Below are 20,033 nucleotides of genomic sequence, written 5' to 3' on the forward strand. Positions count from 1 at the left end.
TTGGTGTGTTATAATGGAGTTTTCATTTGCTTAGGCATTAGATTAAATCCTTGATTCATAGATTTAGAGCTAGAAGATTCCTTAAAGACCATCAGGTCTAAAACTCCTCATTTTGACAGCTGTGAAAATTGAGGCATATTACTTCCCCAGGGTCACAGAGCTAGTAAGTATCTGTGGTAAAATTTGAACACAAGTCTCTGACTCCAAGTTCAACAACTTATCTACCATGCTTCTCAGGTAAATGCTAAGATTCCTCCTAACCATAAAATTCTGTGATTCTTTGATGGATTATGAAGTGATTTGCCCATGTCATACATCCAATGAGCAGTTAAATGGTGCAATGGATAGAGTACTGGTCCTAGAATCAAGAAGACCTGAGTTCAAATTTGACCTCAGACTCTTACACTAACTAGCTATGTGACCCCAGGATGATCTCCAGTCATCCTGATTCATATCTGGCCATTGGACCCAGTTGACTCCAGAGGAGTAAGTGAAGCTACTGACTCAGCACAGCACCCCTCCCCTCATTCAAATGCAATTTACTTGCTTATCATGGCATCACCTCCTTGATGTCATGGGTCTTCCTTGAGAATGAAGGACAAATTTCATCATCACATCCAACACCCATCAAAAAAAGGATTTGAACCTTTGGCTTCCTGAATTGAGAACCAGAATTCTAAAATTGCTGTTTCTGAAATCCAAGAAGAAGAGAGGGAAGAGAAATAAAGAAGATAAAGGAAGAGGAAGAGAAAGGAAAGAACAGGAAAATGAGAATAGAAAGACAAAGGAGCTATCCAACATCAAGTCCTAGATATTGAATTTCTCTTCCTAACTTTCTTAGTTCCCAGAATGGAATGACAGAAAATGATTTTTCTTTTTTTAAATAAAAATTTTATTTATTTTGAGTTTTACAATTTTTCCCCCTGATCTTACTTCCCTCCTCCCACAGAAGGCAATTTGCCAGTCTTTACATTGTTTACATGGTATACATTGATCCAAATTGAATGTGATGAGAGAGAAGTCATATCCTTAAGGAAGAAACATAAAGTATAAGAGATAGCAAGATCAGACAACAAGATATCAGGGTGTTTTTTTTTCTAAATTAAAAGTAATAGTCCTTGATGTTTGTTCAAACTCCACAGTTCTTTCTCTGGATACAGATGGTATTCTCCATTTCAGAGAGCCCCAAATTGTCCTACCACAGAAGAGTATTTAACAGGAAGCATAGCAGCTTCTGCTCTTCTTTTTCCTTTTTCTTTGACTCTAGCAGGATGGGTTTTTCTCATGCACTTTCTTAGGCCATATGGAGTACCATGAGCTTTTCCTTGCCATGTAGCCAGACTAAGTCAAGCCTCATATCTGGCTGCCCTTTCTCTCTCTCTCTCTCTCTCTCTCTCTCTCTCTCTCTCTCTCTCTCTCTCTCTCTCTCTTTCACTTTCACTCAAATCCTCACCTATTATATTCTTAAAGTGGTTACTGCTTTTCTTTGCTTTCTTTTCTTTTAATCTGTATATTTGTAATATTTTGCCATAATAAAATCTTGAGCAGTTTTAAATTCCCAGAAAACATGTGAATTCCTTCACCTTTTTATTGACCTTAAATCTTCTGTCTTCAATCTCTAAATCTTTAATAATCGACAATAATACCACCAGTACCATTTAATGGTCTCTCAGTAAACAACTTATATTCCATCATTAGCATTTAATCATTTCCCAATGGGTAAGCTCTTTGAAATTTTAGAAGAGACTTTCAAAAAATTTCAATGTTTATTTTTAAGGAGAAGAAACAATGAAAGCATCCTTGTTATATTTGAGGGGGGGGATGGAAAATATCATTATATTCAGAGAGAAAAGAAATAAAAGAACACTTTATTTCAGACCAGTCAAATACATGGCTTCCTGGAGGCCAAAGAGTTAGTTCCTATCTCTAAAAAGCAACTCATTCAGCATTGCTTGATTTTTGTCATAATTTACTACCATACTGCTAGCGAATAGAGAATAGGCCTATATTAAAAACAGTTTTTAAAAAAAGAGAAACACATCTAAAAGAGCATAAACTTCTAATAATAGGGATTGTTTTATTCTTTGTATTTATAACCCCCAGTGCCTAGCATAGAGTCAAACAACTTGGTAAAAGGCGTGTTGTTTAACTGATTAACCCTGTCTTATATAAGTACCAATTTCTAACAACAATTCAGTTTTGTTTTGGTTTTTAGTTGTTTTTTTTTTCTGGAAGGAAGATTCATTTCTTTTAGTCACCTGTGTGGTGGGCACATATATGCATCCTTCTTGAGCAACTAGACCCCTAAACCACCAGTGGTTTATCCAGTAGAATGAATGATTCATGAGGGAATGAACTATTTATTTTGTTCTTTATAAGCTCAATGACTAGAGACATAGTAGGTACTTAAAGAATGCTTGAATTGAATTGATTTCCATCCACCAGAAGGATATATCTATATCTATTTAGACATAGATATGTGTGTAGTATATAACACACACATTTTATGTGTAACCACCCAAGGGAATAGATGGAAAATAGGACAAACATCATTATAGTATCTTTTCTAATTCTGAGTTTCATTTTATTTTGTTTCTTTTTACCCTTCTCAAGTATCTTCTCAATATTAGGTGATTTTAAAATGCTCAATGGATAAAATTGGGTTGTTAAGTGAATCTGTAGAGCCCTTCAGGCTGCTGGACATTTCCAGAGAAAGGCAGGAACTCACCATTAATTCATGCTAAATAACCTCAGCTAAACTCTCAAGAGTAATGCGATATTCCTTTTATTATCTATTATTGATTCCCTAATCTATCACTAATTCCCCACAACACCTATTCTAAGCCTTTCAATATCCATTTTATATTCATTCAAAAGATAAGTACTCACTATATGCTAGACCCTGTTGGGGGATGAATATAATATCTTCCTTAGCAAAACTTCTAATCTAGAAGACAAAGTATGTGTATGTAAGTAACTGCCACACAAAACGAAATACGTAAATTGCTAAACGTGAATCAATCATGAAGAGCTATAAACATTCAGAGGAACAATAGTACACATATGATAGGGATATCATCTGGGGATCAGGGAAGGCATTATGAAGAAAGTAATGTTTTTGATCACAGTGGTCTTTAAAGAATTGGCAGGATTATTATAAGCAAAGATCAGAGAAGGGTATTCCATGCAGAGGGAACAGTGAAGGCACAGAGGCAACAGGAATTATTTGGGTAATTGAGAGCCATCCAAATAGTGATGAGAATTGAACCCATAGTGTTATATGAATAAAAAGGGAGAAAGTCCAATTTGACTGGTGTAGGATATGTAGGAGAGAAATAGAAGCTAAAACTGAAAAGGGAGTTTGAGTGTAGAGTATGTAGGATCTTAAATGGCAGAATGAGTCTGGACTTAAGGAGCCTTGGATTCAGGAGGACCTGAATTCAAATCCAATCTCAGACACTTAATAATTACCTAGCTATGTGACTTTGGGCAAGTCACCTAATCCCATTGCCTTGCAAAAACAAACAAACAAACAAACAAACAAAAAACAAGCAAAAGTATGGAAGGAAGAAGAAACATGGTGGAAAAGAAAGTTTAGAATGCAGCCTGGAGGGATCTTTAAGTGGAGGTTCTGAAAGAATCCATCTTATCAGAGGAAAAGATGATACTTCCAATGTATGAATTCCAGGGTTGGAATGATCTTCCAGGATTAAGACATTTCTGTGACATGGTTCAGAAAGTTCCAACTGCCCCCTTGGAAAGAATGAGGAATGAATTTGCAAAGTATTGAGTGTAGAGACTGGATTTGAACCTGGCTCCCTGACCCCCAAGTCCAACCCACTTTGCTATGTGAATTGCCTCTCTAATAGTTCTAATAGTAAAAATGACACTTCATAGCTTACCAAAAATTTTGGCATTTCTTATTAGATTAGGAGGATAAGTATAAGAACACCACTGTATAAGGAACTGTGATTTCATTGGTACAAGGAAATTCTGTGCTAATGCCAGTTGGCCACTTCCCTGTAATTTAAAGTCTTACAGTTACCTGGAGCAATTAGAGATTAAGTGATTTATTCAGGATCTCACAGACAATATGTTTTAGAAGCAGGACTTGAAATTAGGTCTTTCTGGCTCCAAGTTGAATTTTTCTAGGCACTAGGCACTCTTAATATTGAGAAAACATAATAGTTATTTATCCAAGTTCACCCAGGTCTTCTGGCTCTAAGTTCACTATTCTTTCCTTCATGGTCTGCCTTGCATTAAGGATTACTATCCCCATATTAGTCCCTTAAGGCTTAGAACTGTCTTGTCCATCTTTTCTATCTCCTACAGCACCTAGCAGAGTGGCTCATCTATCATAGGTACATGAAAGAATGAATGATTACCTATGAGCTTCTGCTCCGAATTTGGTTCCCTAATTAGGCTTTCCTACTGGAGAGGAATATTTTTCATGCAAAGATTAAAATAAACCTCCTCTGAGTTTGAGTAATTTGTTTTGTTTTGTTTTGTTTTCAGAATTGATTCATCTCTGGATAAGGTAATCAGTGAGATACCAAACTTCCAGAGTTGGAAGAATGATCCCTGAAATAGGAACTAACAACAACCTGAGGCCTCTCCTGATTAGTAGCCTCCCTACTAATGGGTCGATTTTGTAGTTTGTTGATGAATAGCCTAGGATACTGGATCTAACCAAGTTCTTGACTAAAAAAAGAAAGCTCCTAGAGAACAGGTACTATTTCAAAGAATCATAAGAGCAAAGTTTAGAAGGAACAGTGACACCATATAAACTGATGCTTCATTTTACATATAAGCAGAGTGAACTCTAAAAATGGGAAGTGACTTGTCTGAGTTTGCACAGGTAATAAAGTAACAGAGTTGGGTTTTGTGAAATTTAAATTACTGATTTAAACCAGTGATTATTGATTAAGAATTAAGAATTTAAGTTAATCACTGGAATGAATATCTGTGGATCAAATGTGGATTTACTTGTGTAGGCCTCAGTAGTAAAGCTTGTAAGAGTTTTAAGTTCCCTAGTCTTAAGGGCTGCAAACTGGTGCTATTTCAAGAGGTAGATAAAGAAGATGTGTGGAAGATATTAGATATTAGATGGTTAGATATTCTGCTCAACACTGTGTCTCTCTGTTATTGATTAGTACCTGACACTGGATTCAGAGGATGTTGACTAACTCTGTGGGTTATGGGTCCTGGAGACTTCTCTCTTGCAAGTCAGCATGATTAAGCAAAAAATATATACTTCACCTTTGCTATAGACCAGTCACAATCTTAGTTTAGTTTGCATCACTAGGTCTGCTACCTTTATGACTGGATAAAAAGCTACTCTGATTGGCAAATGTATCCCTGGTTATTGAGGGACTTGGAAATCTCATTTTATTGGCAATTGCTAGCCTTTCTAATAAATGCATTATGCTTGAAACTCTGTGCCTCAGTTTCTTTTTTATTACTTTATTTTTTTATGTTTTATTACATATTATATTTATTACCTTACATTAACATATATTCCTTAGTCACAATTCAGTGCTTTTTAACACTGAACTACAAATATTATAACTCATCTCTTTGTCTTGGTGTCCCTAAGATCTAGCAATCTCTTACATACTAGATGTTTAATAAATGATTGTTTAACTGATTTGAGTTTTATTCCCTTAAAGCACAGATTCTTAACCTTTTTGTTTATCATGGCAAACCTTCAGAGCTCTGATAAAGCTTATAATCCCTTCTCAGGATTATGGGTTTTTTTTATTTTATTTTATTTCTTTAAGACAATGGGGTTAAATGATTTGCCCAAGGTCACAGAGTTAGCATTAAGTGTCTGAGGCTGGATTTGAACTCAAGTCCTCTTGATTCTAGGGCTCATGCTCTATCCACTGGGCCACCTAACTGCCCTGGGATTATGTTTTAATACAATAAAATGCAAAGGATTACAAAGGAAACAAATTATATCAAAATATTTTTTAAAAAACTTATGACTCCCAAATTAAGAATACCTGTGCTTGGAGTAGCTAGGTGGTGCAGTAGATAGAGCTCTGGTCTTGGAGTTAGGAGGACCTGAGTTCAAATCTGACCTCAGACACTTAATGCTTACTTAGCTGTATGACCTTGGGGAAGTCACTTAACACCATTGCCTTGCAAAAATGAAAACAAATTTTAAAAAAGAATGCCCATGCTATGCCATTCATTTCATCTAATAGAATGGTTTCAAAGCATACAACCATTTTTATGTAGCTCATTAAGTACTATTAATTTCAAAGTTTAATCTATTTTTCCTCCTAAAATAGCAAGACACTTGTATTCCTCAGAACAAGCAGAACATTTTTAAACCAAGAAAAATTCCTTGTTTACTTGAATTTTGTTTAAATAATATATTTTCATTTGACCTTGAACTGCTAAAATAATGAAGAATGTTAACTTCAACTGCTAACCACCTTAGTCTGGAGATAATCTTTTCAAATGCTATCAACCCACCTCATGTTGAAATTATTGAAATGACTGTGTTTTGGTATGAAACTATATTCTTTCATGAAGACTGGATCTTTTCATTACACTCTGGAAGATATTCAGTACTGAAACAAATATTAAATTAAATTACATATTAAGTTTACAGGGAAGTGGTATTTGGATTTCTTTAACTGTTAAAATAGTTAATTCAGTACTTGTAGTTAGATGCTTAGCCTCTAATATCTTCTTCATTAGAACTGGATAAATTAGAACAGGTGACCACTGTCACGAAGCAATTTAGTTCTCCAGTAGAGCATTACAAAATGGCTTTGTTATCAAAAATTGGTTTATTTGGCAAGTTGTTTTCTATCCAAAGATCATAGTTAGAGCTGGATGGAAAAATGAAGTATCACAAATTTATGTTCACAATATTCCTTAACATCAAATTTGTAATTTCTCAAGAACAAAAATAAAAGCATAATAACTGCAAGGGATTTATTTAAGAGAATAAGTGAAAAATATGTTTCCCAGGATACAAAGGTTTATAATATACCTCAAATGTAAAGGAGCATAGTCTTGAATAAGCAATTCTGTGTTAGAATATTACCTGATATTTGGAACAAAACATAGGCCATAAAAAAGCTTAATCCATCACAAAGGGAGCTTGGAATCTGATATTTTTTTCTTCATGATTACCATTCCATAGATGAAAATGTTTCTTTAATTATTTCTTACACTGACCAATGTTTCAATACATTAGATCTAGATAATTTTCATCTATCTATAACTTGGAAACCCAGTCAAATTTCTGTCCATGTTGAGTTTGATGTGGTTCTGTGCCAGTCATTTCAAAATATCTCATAGATAGTTGATTATGTGAGACTAAAGATAAGAAGTGAGAATGGTTTTGGAATATACATATACATTCTATATGTATATGTATATATATATATATATAATATATGGGAAGAGAGAGAGACAGAGACAGAGACAGAGAGAGAGAGAAAAAGAGGTCTGGGAGTTATCTAATAGAAATGATAGAGATCTGGTGGTTATCTTAATAGAGAGGACAATAAAACTTTTGAATGAGTATGGTTTAGATGCTCCACAACTACAACCAAAGACTCATTAATTTACCCTTTTCTAGGACATGTCTTATTGCAACCCAGTATTTGAGAAAAGACATGGTCAGCGGGCACTCTAAAAAGATGAAGCCTTGAAGCTGGTAGTGGAGAGAAACTTGGTTACTCCAAAAATAAAAACAATGTCACGTACTGCTTACAAGTGATCAGACAATACTGAGAATAGTGTGGTAACATCACTAGAAGGTATAAACAATAGGAGCTGACCTTTCATGTATATTACTACATTTATCCCTGGGAGTATAGTTGGACATAGTTTTCCTAAATTTATACCATTCCATATTGTGCCTTGGTCACAAATATTCCCTATTTGTTTATCTACCAAGATTTAATCCCTAAATAAGTCTCTCTCTCTTTCCACCCGTAATATATACATTTTTATCATGGTACATCCAAGGTTCATAGAAAAAAATGTTCTATTGGAACTTTTCTCATTATACTATTTCCATATTTGCCTTTTGCTTTTAACTAATTGTCATCTCTAACTCACAAAAAGTAAAATAACTCACATCAATGGGGGATCTTAAGTTACAGTTTTGCTTAGATATGGACCCCTCCAGTATATTGAACTGGGATAGTTTTTAGAGTGCTGATATTGGAATCAAGAGGATGGGAATTCAAATTCAGTCTCTGACACTTACTAGCTGTGACCTTTGTCCAGCATCCAGGGTCATCTCCAGTCATCCTGATTCCTATCTGGTCACTGGACCCAGATGGCCCTGGTGGAGAAAATGAGACTGATAACACAACACCCGCTCACTCAAATCCAATCCATGTGCTTGTCATGGTATCACCTCCCTGATGTTGTGGCCTTCTTCAAAAATGAAGGACAAACATACATGATAGGGAAGTCCCAAGTGCTACACATAAAAACTAGATTCACCATAAATGAACCAAAGCTGACATAAACCATTATTGTAAATTCAATCAAGTTCCCAAGTTTCCACAGTAAGGACGAGATGTTTTTTTAAATTGATTAGCTTACTTTGATGAAGGGAGACAATAAGATACAAAAGGCATAACACTAAGCCTAGAGTCAAAAGATCTGAATTTGAATGGCTACCTTAACTCTTATTTAAGTAAAGTGAACAAATTACTATACTCTTCGGAAATGATTTCTTCACCTCTAAAACAGGGATAATGATACATTGAATCACCTCCCTCCTTTGTGGTACAGTCCATGACACAGTCCAAATTTAAAGCACTCCATTACCATAAAGTACCCTATGAATATCTGCTAGTATTACTATTAGAGTGAGCAAGCTTCCACTTATTAATCCTATGTTTTGTGAGGCATGGAAGTTAAGTAGATCACTCTCTAAGTAACAGAACTAGTTCACTCAAAGCCAGCAAGTTTTCCTTAATGCACAGAGAATGATTAATGAACTACATGCAGGTCTTAAATTCATAGCAAATGAATAGTAAGTTATGACAAATTAATCCCACAGTCTATTTCTCTTCCCCCTGTGAAGACTGGGTTATTAAATGTCTTCTCCATATCATATCATATCATATCTATCTATCTATGCAATCAATAGCATTTATTAAGGACATATGAGATTTGGCTAGATAGCAAAATGGATAAAGCTTTAGGCTTGCAGTTCAGAAGACCTGAATTCAAATTCAATCTCAGACACTTATTAGACAGGTGACCTTGGGTAAATCACTTAACCATTTTTTACTTAAGTTCTCTCATATGTAAATCAAGGATAATAATGACACTCACCTCACTTGGTCATGGTGAAGGCCAAGGACTTAGCCTACTGTCTAATAAAACATTGCTGGTCATTCTACACAATTTCCTCCTCAGTTTGGCCCGGGTTTGACTGTGCTGCTTGCTAACTAGTAGTAGTAGTAGTAGTGGTGGTGGTAGTAGTAGTAGTAGTAGTAGTAGTAGTAGTAATAGTAGTAGTAACAGCAGCAGCAACAGCAGTAATAGTCACACTAGCTGTGTGACCCTAGGTAAGTCACCTAACCCTGATTGCCTTACATCCAGGCCCATCCTCAGTCATCCTGATTCCATTCTGGCCACTGGACCCAGATGGCTCTGGAGGAGAAAGTGAGACTGCTGACCTAATCCAAATCCAGTTCATGTGCTTGTCATGATATTGCCTCCCTGATGACATGGTCTTTTTCAAGAAAGAAGGACAAACATTATCATCAACAGTAGCAGTACTAACAGCAGTAGTCTTAGTAATAATGGTAGTAGTAGTATTATAGTAGCAGCAGCAGCAGCAGCAGTAGGAACAACAATAAACATTCATACAGCACTTCAAGTTTTACAACTTGCTTTTTTTAAAAGAAGCAATCAAGGTTAAGTGACTTACATAGGATCACACAACTAATAAGTATCTGAGATCAGATTTGAACTCATGTCCTTCTGACTCCAGGGACATTCTCTAACCACTCTGCCATATAATTGCCCCAAGTTTTACAAAGTGCTTTCAAAAATATTATCTGTTTAATCCTCACAATAACCCTGGGAGACATGTGCTATTATTATCTCCATTTTACATATAAGGAAACTGATCAGAATCACACAACCAATAAATGTCTTAGATCTTAGCACTTTCTGACTCTTAGTTTAGCATTCTGTGCACAGTATCATAATAGGTATATAATTATTTCCATGTTCTGTCCTTTTAAAGTGAAAAACTCTTTGAAGCAGATAGTGTTTTGGTCTTTTTTGGTTTTTTATAGCATGTGCCCAATACATAGAAAGCTTTTAACAAATGCATGTTGACAGACTGACCAGGACTCCCCTAAAGCCCACCAAGAACTCAATTTGGTATGGAGGTTATTTGGATTACCAAATTATCAATGGAGCATAACTCTAACAGGTCCTACAAGGTTGCAAATACTAAGATATTTCAAATTTAACAATTCATTTCAAAAATGACAAATTCTACAGGAGAAAGACTTTCAAAAACAAAAAAAGAAAAGAAAATTTGAATAACATACAACTATTTTGCACAAAAAAAAACCTAGAGGGAATGGAATACTTTGGAAACAACAATGGAGCTCAGGATACAATCCAGTGTGATCATCCTGCAAATTCAAGGTTAAACAAAAAAAATGAAAAAAGATGCATATTCAATATTTAAGAGGCATTTGAAACATTTTTTTTAAAAAGAAAACTAGAACTGAAGAAATTATATACTTCTCAATGCCCCAAACAACAGAAATGCAGGAGAAATTAATTGTCAAACCTAAGAAAACAAAAACAATAGAGTAACAGCAGAGATACCAGTAAGAGATTTCTTTCTGAATGTACATGAGGAGATAATGATGAAAGTAGAAGTCCAATAAAAGTCACAGAGAAGAGGTATACATGAGGCATTGCAGACAGAATCTAAAATCACCTGAATACAAATGAATTAATGAGTTTGGTTTGGTTTTTTTGGAGAGGGGGAGGAACCACAGTACAACATGGGAGGGTACATGAAAGGGAGGAGAGGGAAAGAGGAATAGAATAGAATATATGAAATGATATGTTGGAGTTAAAAAAAGGGCTAGCAATAAGGAAGGTGACTCCTGTGGTCTCAGTAAGAGAAGAGAATGAGTTGGGAGGAGGAAGGAAGGATTAAAAAGGGGGGAAAAAAGATTTTGCTTTGGTGGTGAAACAGTTGTTCCACTGATAAATGCTTCTGGAAGTGAAGACAGATATTCCATGAAGGGAGATCAGGTCCTTTGCTGAGCAAAGCCTGGGAGAATTTGATGCTTTAAATGTCCACTCCTAATACATGAATATGCAGTCTGAAATTTGGGAACTCAATAGATAAATGGGCCTAAAATAAGCCCAAAAGATGAGAGAGTAAAAATTAGAGAGAAAATAAATTGAAAACAAAAATAACCTCAGAAATAATAAAAATAAAAGCTGGTTGGAGTGGCTAGGTGGCACAGTGGATAGAGCACCAGCCCTGGAGTCAGGAGTCCCTGAGTTCAAATCTGGCCTCAGACATTTAATAATTACCTATCCACTTAACCCCATTTGCCTTGCCAAAAAAAACCCCTAAAAAATGAATGATGAAAATTATCTTTAGGGGCGGCTAGGTGGTGTAAAAACCTAAAAAAATAAATAAAATAAAATAAAATAAAATAAAATAAAATAAAAACTGGTTGTTTAAAAATAAACTAATAAGATTGATCAACCCTTAGCTAATAAAATGACAATGAACAGCAAATTAAATAGCTTGAAGACTATCCAGTACTTGCATCATACCAATATAAGAATGAATGATGAATAGAAATATTACTAAAATGCATATAGCCATACAATCAAATTAACAAAAGGATTTTTTTAGAACTTGATAGAATAGTAACAAAATTCATTTGAAAAGTAAATGATCTAGAATATCAAAGGAAATGATAAAAAGTAGAGATGATGGGTAAATAATATTTTCAGACTCCAAACTATATAATAAAGCAGTAGTCATCCCAAACATCTGGTATTGGTTAAAAAACAAAGAGATGAATAAAGCAGACTAGAACAGAAACAACAGAACTTGATACTTCAGTATTTTAAGAAGTGGAAATATAAATTATTTAAGAAAAACTATTAGAAAACTAAAATACCATATGGTAGAAATTAGGCTTAGATCAATACATTATAGCATATTCAACAATACTTTGTAAATAGATTTAACTTTAATATTAAATATTAAACAATTTTTTAAAAATTAGAAGAGTATCATATCATATCATATCTCTCAAAGTTATAAGAAAGAAATGTTTTCTTAACTAAACTAGGCATGGGGAATTACAAAAGATATAGACAACTTTGATTATATCAACCAAAAAGCTTCTGTAAAGATGAAATTAAGGCACCTAGGATTATATAGTTGAATTGGGAGGAAAAAAAAATGTATAAATATCCCTGATGAAGGTTTGGTAGTGAAGAAAAATAATCAACAAATACATATGAGACCAGTGCTCATTCTCAAATAGATAGATGGTCAAAGAAATGGACAAGTTATTCTCAAAAAGAACTGCAAAATATTTAAAACCACATGAAAGATTGTTCCAAATAATTAATAAGAAAAATATAAATCAAAACAATCCTATGATCATACCTTACATCCTGAAAACTGGCAAAAATGACACCAAAAATGAAAATATTCAATGATGGAGGGTTGAAAACACTAATGAAGTTGTTACTGGAGTTGTAAAATGGTAAAACCAATTTTTAAAGTAATCTGGAACAAGGGGCAGCTAGGTGGCACAGTGGATAAAGCACCAGCCTTGGAGTCAGGAGTACTTGGATTCAAATCTGGTCTCAGACACTTAATAATTACCTAGCTGTGTGGCCTTGGGCAAACCACTTAACCCCATTTGCCTTGCAAAAAAACCTAAAATAAATAAATAAATAAAGTAATCTGGAACTAAGCAAATAAAATGACTAAGATTTCCATAACCTTTGAACCATTGACTCCATTACTGGACTTATACTTTATGAAAACCATTGATAAGAAAAAAGTCTCCAAATATATTCATTTAAAGCAGCTCTTTTTGTGATGGCAAAGAATAATAAATAAAGTAGATGCCTAGCAATTGGAAAATGACTAAATAAATTGAGGTACATGAATGTGATGTAATATCACTGTGCTTTAATAAATAATGTGTGTGAAGCTTATGTGCTTACTATTTAACAGGGAAAAGTCTTTTAATTGACTGTAAAATATTCTAACCTGTTAAATCAACTTCTTTCTTTTCTCTGACTATCAAGGACTCCTGGAAGCTTTTATGGAGGGAGATAGAGAGAGAGAGAGAGAGAGAGAGAGAGAGAGAGAGAGAGAGAGATAGAGAATATTATCTATCTGAACCTGGGGTGACATGAAGCCATGAGTTCATGTTTATCTGTCTCTGTCTTCTTTCTTTTAGGTGAATGAATGTTGGAGAATTTATGAACCCCTTGAGAGCAGAGGCTATATGTTTGCTTTTATATCCCTAGGACTTAACACAATAAAAATTCTTAGCAGAAAGTATAAATGTATGGTCAGCATTTCCTTTACCTCTATATTATCTCGCTTTTATTTCATTTTTATTTATTATTTACCATTATATTATTTCACTTTTATTGCATGCTATGGATTCAATTATCATCTCCCTGGAGATGATTCCCAGATCTATTTGTCTAACCCTAACCACTCTCCTGACTTCTGGTCCTAAAACTCCAACCTTCTTTTTGACATCTCTGACTGTATGCTCCATGGACATCACATATTTTGTGCAACTCTGCCTCATTAAATTCAAATCACACACAAATCAAGACATCACTTATGATATCATTTGTCCTCTTCAAAAAAGGACAAACAATTCCAAAACTGAATTTATTATCTTTCCCCACAAATTCTTCCCTCTTCCTAACTTCCTTATTTGTTTTTGAGGGTGCTATCTTCCTCCTAGTCACTTAGGTTCAAAACCTAGGTGTTATCCTTGACTTTCTCTCACTCTCTGTCTCTCTCGGTCTCTCTGTCTCGGTCTCTCTGTGTATCTGTCTGTCTGTCTGTCCGTCTCTCTCTCTCTCTCTCTGTCTCTCTCTGTCTCTCTCTCTCTCTCTCTCTCTCTCTCTGTTACTCATCACATTCAATCAGTTGTCAAATCTTTTATTTTTACCTTGGTAATATCTCTCTTATATACACCATTCTCTCCTATCTATCCATTGCCAAGAACCTGGGACAAGGTCTCATCACTACCCTAGTATATTGGTTGGTCTACCTGCCTCAACTCTCTTGCCAAACCAATCCATTCTCTACTCAGCTATCAAAGTGATCTTCCTAAGATCACTTCCTTACTCTGTCTCTATTCAATAAGTTCCTGTATCTCCCTATTCCTTCCACAATCAAATACAGAATCTTCCCTTTAGAACTCCAAAATCTGGGCCTTACATTTCCAGTCTTCTTACTCCTTACTTGCCATAGTTGTTTTCATGGTATCTTCCATTAGATTGTGAGCTCCTTGAGACCAGGGAAGGGGTTTTGTTTTCTGAGTATTTAAGACCTTTTTGTATCCCTATCAATTATTATAGTGACTGGCACATAGTAGGTGCTTAATGAGGATGTTTGTCCTTCATTCTTGAAGACCATATCATCAGGGAAGTAATGCCATGACAAGCACATAAATTGGATTTGAGGGAGGGGGTGCTGTGCTAAGCTACCAGCCTCACTTTGTCCTCCAGAGCCATTTGAGTCCAGTGGCCAGATATGAATCAGGATGACTGGATATGATCTAGGGTGTAAGGCAATCAGGTCTAAATGCTTGCTGACTAATAATATCAAACTAATAACTAATTGGCTAATAACAATATTTAACACCCTTCATTTACATGATGCTTTAAACTTCACAAAATATTTTTTGTATGATATCTCATTTAATCCTCCCAACAGCCCTGGAAAGTAGATTCTCATTTTAGAGATGAGGAAACTGAGGCTGAAGGAGGTTAAGTGACCCAGGATCATACAGCTAGTAACTTTCTTAGAATTGGATTTGAAGTCAATCTTCCTGGCTCTAAGTCTATCACTCCAGTCATTGTGCCATCCAACTGACTGAAGACAAAGATCCTTTAAGTGAGGGAGTCAGAACTTGAACCCAGGTCTTATAAATCCAAATCCAATGTTCTTCCTACTACACTGTATAAAAGACATGTATAAATATATCTTCTAGAATATGTTTTATATATCCCCACACTAAATGATTTTTACATCTATTCCAAAAATATGAAAGCATTAGATTTATGGAGATCTGTGCCTACTGTTCAGTGTCAATCACAAGGTATCTACTCAAAAAATACTTATATATTGACTAATGTGGTATGCATAAGCAATGAGATTTGGGAGAGGGGGATAAGAGAAGGGAATGGAGAATCTCTCTGCTATTTATTAGTGGCAAAAATATGTAATATATTACTCAATAAAAACTATAAAGTAATCACCCTTTTTTCAACTTGTCAAGAAATTCAAAGTATTAAGGTTAAAGAAAGAAAAGAAATCAAAAGATTCACTTTAGGCGAAGGAAGAAACAAAAGAAAGGCCAGAGCTTCCAATTTAAATCTACTGTGTCTCTTTAGGAGGTGTTGCTGAGAGAAGGTGTTTGTGTCCACGATACAACTGGGTTTGGCTTAATGCAGTGCTTTTCATGGTCAAGCTATCCCCAAGCACTTAAACTAAGCACTCTAAGACAGGCCATAGTAATGGAAGGACTGAATTGGGAAATGCACATTGCATGATGTGTGCCAGCATTGCTTTCAAGTTGACTTATGATTGTCGACCTACTTATTTCAAAGGATCAAGGGCCAGCATCATGGGGTCATTCCCTCCCCTTCATGAAAAGTGCTCCAAGACTCGGCATCAGCACTGAGAGCATGGAACTGTCTTCTGCCCTCTCTTCTCCTGTCTGTTTTCAAGTAGGTCACTTCTTTGAATGCTTTTTTGGAACTTGTCTTTCACTATACATGTTCCTTGACTAGGCAGCTGGTGACAAGTCTGAAGCTTCTTTAAAAAATTATGTCAACCCCTTTCTATTTATCCATAACTTCTATTTTTTTCTACATGATGTTCTAGAAGGAGAACCAGTAGCAAGCACCTTATATTTATCTCTTTCTTATCAAACTTTCCCCATCATTATTTTGATATATTGTAAGTGGGCATAAGAAATTAAATGGAAGGGTGGCTAGGTGGCACAGTGGATAAAGCACCAGCCCTGGAGTCAGGAGTACCTGGGTTCAAATCCGGTCTCAGACACTTAATAATTACCTAGCTGTGTAGCCTTGGGCAAGCCACTTAATCCCATTTGCCTTGCAAAAACCTAAAAACAAAACCTAAAAAACAAAAAAATTAAATGGAAATTTTGGGGGAGTTTTGTGAAAGTCACAGATAACACATGAATATGACACAGAACCTATGACCAAAAACCTAATCCAATTTTTACAATAAGGTACTGTTAAAAATCAAATGAAAGAAAAAGGAAAGATACAGACTTCTTTGGTAGAAAGGGAGGGTCAAAAATTTTATGTGAATATTTCATATAATGGGGATGCCTTACCCCAACCCTTGCAATGTGGAATGAAAAAACTGTATACTTCCCCAATTCCCTGTCTCCTGGATGAGTCATTCTAGCACTAGGGAAATGCCTGTAATTTGTTTATAGGATAGGGGAAAAACCCTGCACCAGCCCAAGAATATGCCAAGTCTACCTTATACACTGTCCTTTGCCTCAAGAATAGTTTCTCAGAGATGATCAAATGAGCTTAGCCTTTAAGTTGTCCACTATATCTTGAACGGTCACTGCATAGAGATAGGGAGAGTTCAGAAATGGTTGAAAAGGAAAATGTATTAGATTTTGTTTGAGAACTACTTTAAACAATTCTAAACTGCTTCTTCATATACATACACACATGCATACACACACAAACACACACACACATACAACCTCATCTGTTTTCTGCTATTTGGCTACATGTCATAGAAAACCACCATCTAAAAAGAAGGAATATTGCAAATGACCCAAAGGGCAAAAAGAAAATTAATGGTGAACATCAGTGGCCTGCATGATATTACCACTGATAAATTGCACAAAATAAGTTGCATAAAAGTTATTAAAGAAATACATGATTGGAAAAGGTGCCTTACTAGTACCCTAGTGATATTCTATTCCCTTAGAATCTGAGATTTCTAAAAAACAAAGGCGGAGAGGAAAAGCATTCCAAGAATTAGAGAAACTAGTGTTTCTAAGGCATCCTAAGGCATGGAGGTAAGAAATGGAATGCCACTAATATTGAGTACAAGAAGAGGTGAAATGTGGAAGGATACATAGAATGAGACTGTGAAGTGATACAAAAAGATTATTTGTATTTTAGTCTAGGCACTAAAACTTGTTGAGCAGATTAGTAAGATGATGAGACCTATGCTTCAGAAATAACAATCTGGTATCTCTTTGGAAGATAGTTTAAGAGAGGGAATAGAAAAGGAGAAGAGAAAGCACAGAAAACAAATAAGAGGCTATTACAATGTTATAGGAGATATACAATAAGGATCAAAGTATCTGAAGACATAAGAGAAAAGATAAAGGAAAAAATGTGAGAGATATTATGAAAGAGAATATATAACATTTGGAAATTGATTAGATATAGGGAGTGAGGAAGAATAAAGTTCAGTATTACTACTGGGTTTCAAACAATCACAACTGGAAGGATGATGATGCCTTTGATAGAAATAGGGAATTAAAGAATTGTGAATTTAGAAGGAAAGATAATGCATTTTAAAGTAGATATATTGAATTCAAGATGCCTATAAGAACATCCTGGTGGAAATAATTGGAAAAGGGCTTCAAAGAGGAGACAGAACCTGAGTTGTATTTAAAGAATGAGTAATATTATTGGAAGAGAAAAAGATTGCTAGGATTGCTATATAGCACAAGAAGAGATAAAGTCTGGAAGAATGCCTAGACCTAGAGCAGGAGAAGTCTAGGGGGAACACAATTTTGAAATCACTGAAAAAGCAATAACTTTCAAGATATCTCAAAATGGAGAACTGAATGGAAAAAAATCATGAGCATAGTTACTGTCCCAAAAAAGTGATCAAGAGAACAATAACAATTGTCAATTCACTTGCCTTTTTTCACTGCACTCTTTCCAAATCATAATAATTTGATAAAAGATACCCTTTAGACAAATATGAACAGGGAACAGATACACACACATCAATGATTTTCTAAAATAAGTCACCTTTTCTCAGGCAAATTGACTAAAATTATGTTAAGAATATAAATTCCTGTCTTGATTAAAAATAGTCAGTAGATCAAAATATGAACTTCAAGACTTTCTGCCAACAAGGTTTGTTACATTCACGTGCTAACATCTTACAAGACTCATTGAGAGATTCAACATAGATATAACTTTATCCAATCATTCTCCAATTATCAATACCAGATGATCTAGAAAAAAAGGGAGATATGTACTTTCCCATGTTGGTTGCCATATCTTGGAGAATTCATTGCACAGCATCCAAATGGAACAGGGATTTGCAATAGCTGGTGAGATTCTCTAGATTATTTTGTTTGTGGATGACACTATGATGATTACATCAATTTCTAAATTCTATTAAACTTCCTTAATGACATCTACAACACTCAAAAATCAGCTTAACAATCTGTGAAAGAAAAAATGTATATTTATCAAATTATGATATGCAAGTGAATGGAAAGTTGATTGAATTAACCCAACAGAATAAATATATTTGGATAGGGGACAACTAGAGTGGATAGAGCACTGGCCTTGGAGTCAGGAGTACCTGAGTTCAAATCCAGCCTCAGACACTTAATAATTACCTAGCTATGTGACCTTGGGCAAGTCACTTTAACCCCATTGCCTTGCAAAAACCAAGAAAAAAAAGAAAAAATATATATTTGTATAGCCATTGAGAAAGATAGGTAGGTTCAGAAACAAATAAGATTAGATAATGTTTGGGAATACTTTCAATAATTTGAAACTGCTCCCTTACATAAAATTCATTTGTCTTCTGTTCAGTGGTTATATATAATGAAACTCCACCATCTCAGAAGAATGAAAATTGCAGGTGCCCCAGAGGGCAATAAAAAAAGTTAATGGTCAGCATTGATAGGCTGCAGGATAATGCCAATGATTAATTGTACAAAGAAGTGGCTTAAAGAATATCATCCAAGAAATACATGATTGGGAAAGGGGACTGCTAGTCATCTGGAGATATGAGGGATAAACAGATGGACAGCCCAACCATCAAGATGAAATCAATCCCCAGGAAATGTTAAAAAAAAAAAACCAACAAAACACACCTATAATAAGGTTGGCATTATGTTAGTCATATCTTCTAAGGAAAGTTTATGGTAGGAAACATTAAAATTTCCTAGAAACAAAAGGTATGGATAGATTAGGATCTACACCATTAGAGAAAATTCCAATGTGGACTGAGAGCATGAATTCATTAAACTTAGTCATCGTTGCCTCATCAATTTCTAAGTGATTAATTACCATTTCTATCCACATTAATCCAGAATCTAAACCTCTTGCTTTAACCTAGTCCTATATCCCAGTTTTTTTTTATCATTATTAGCTATTTCAAACCAAATGTCCTATAGACATCTCAAACTCAATATATTCAAGTTCATTATCTTTACTTCCCAACCAAACTTCTCTATTTTTGTTGAGGGCAACCCCGTCTTTCTAATCATTTTGAGTAATCATTTTGGAGTCAAACCAACTCCTCATTCTCTCAAACCACATATTTGATCATCTGGTGTTGATAATAAGAGAGTGACTGTATAAAGTTATATCTATATTGAATCTCTCAAAGAGTCTTAGAAAGTCTTGAAGTTCATATTTTGATCTACTGAATATTTTTAATCAAGACAGGAATTTATATTCTCAACATTACCAATTCTGTATTTTGTTTTTATCATAAGAGC

The 20,033-nt window shown here is 34.9% G+C and overlaps 1 long non-coding RNA gene across 5 annotated transcripts in view; it reads right to left on the bottom strand.

Annotated features, from left to right (window-relative positions):
- LOC141523801 (uncharacterized) overlaps positions 1-12,837 on the bottom strand; it is a 97,178-nt gene extending 84,341 nt beyond the window's left edge. For 3 of the 5 annotated variants that reach the window (XR_012478599.1, XR_012478597.1, XR_012478600.1), the window contains exon 1: positions 12,671-12,837. This is a non-coding gene — a long non-coding RNA (uncharacterized LOC141523801). Of the gene's footprint in view, positions 8,233-12,670 lie in introns of those variants that run through there. The other 2 variants (XR_012478596.1, XR_012478598.1) reach the window with 1 other exon arrangement.
- Positions 12,838-20,033: the final 7,196 nt, after the last annotated feature.

The sequence above is a fragment of the Macrotis lagotis genome, chromosome 5 (assembly GCF_037893015.1).
Source record: "Macrotis lagotis isolate mMagLag1 chromosome 5, bilby.v1.9.chrom.fasta, whole genome shotgun sequence".
In the NCBI taxonomy this organism is placed as follows: Eukaryota; Metazoa; Chordata; class Mammalia; order Peramelemorphia; family Peramelidae; genus Macrotis; species Macrotis lagotis.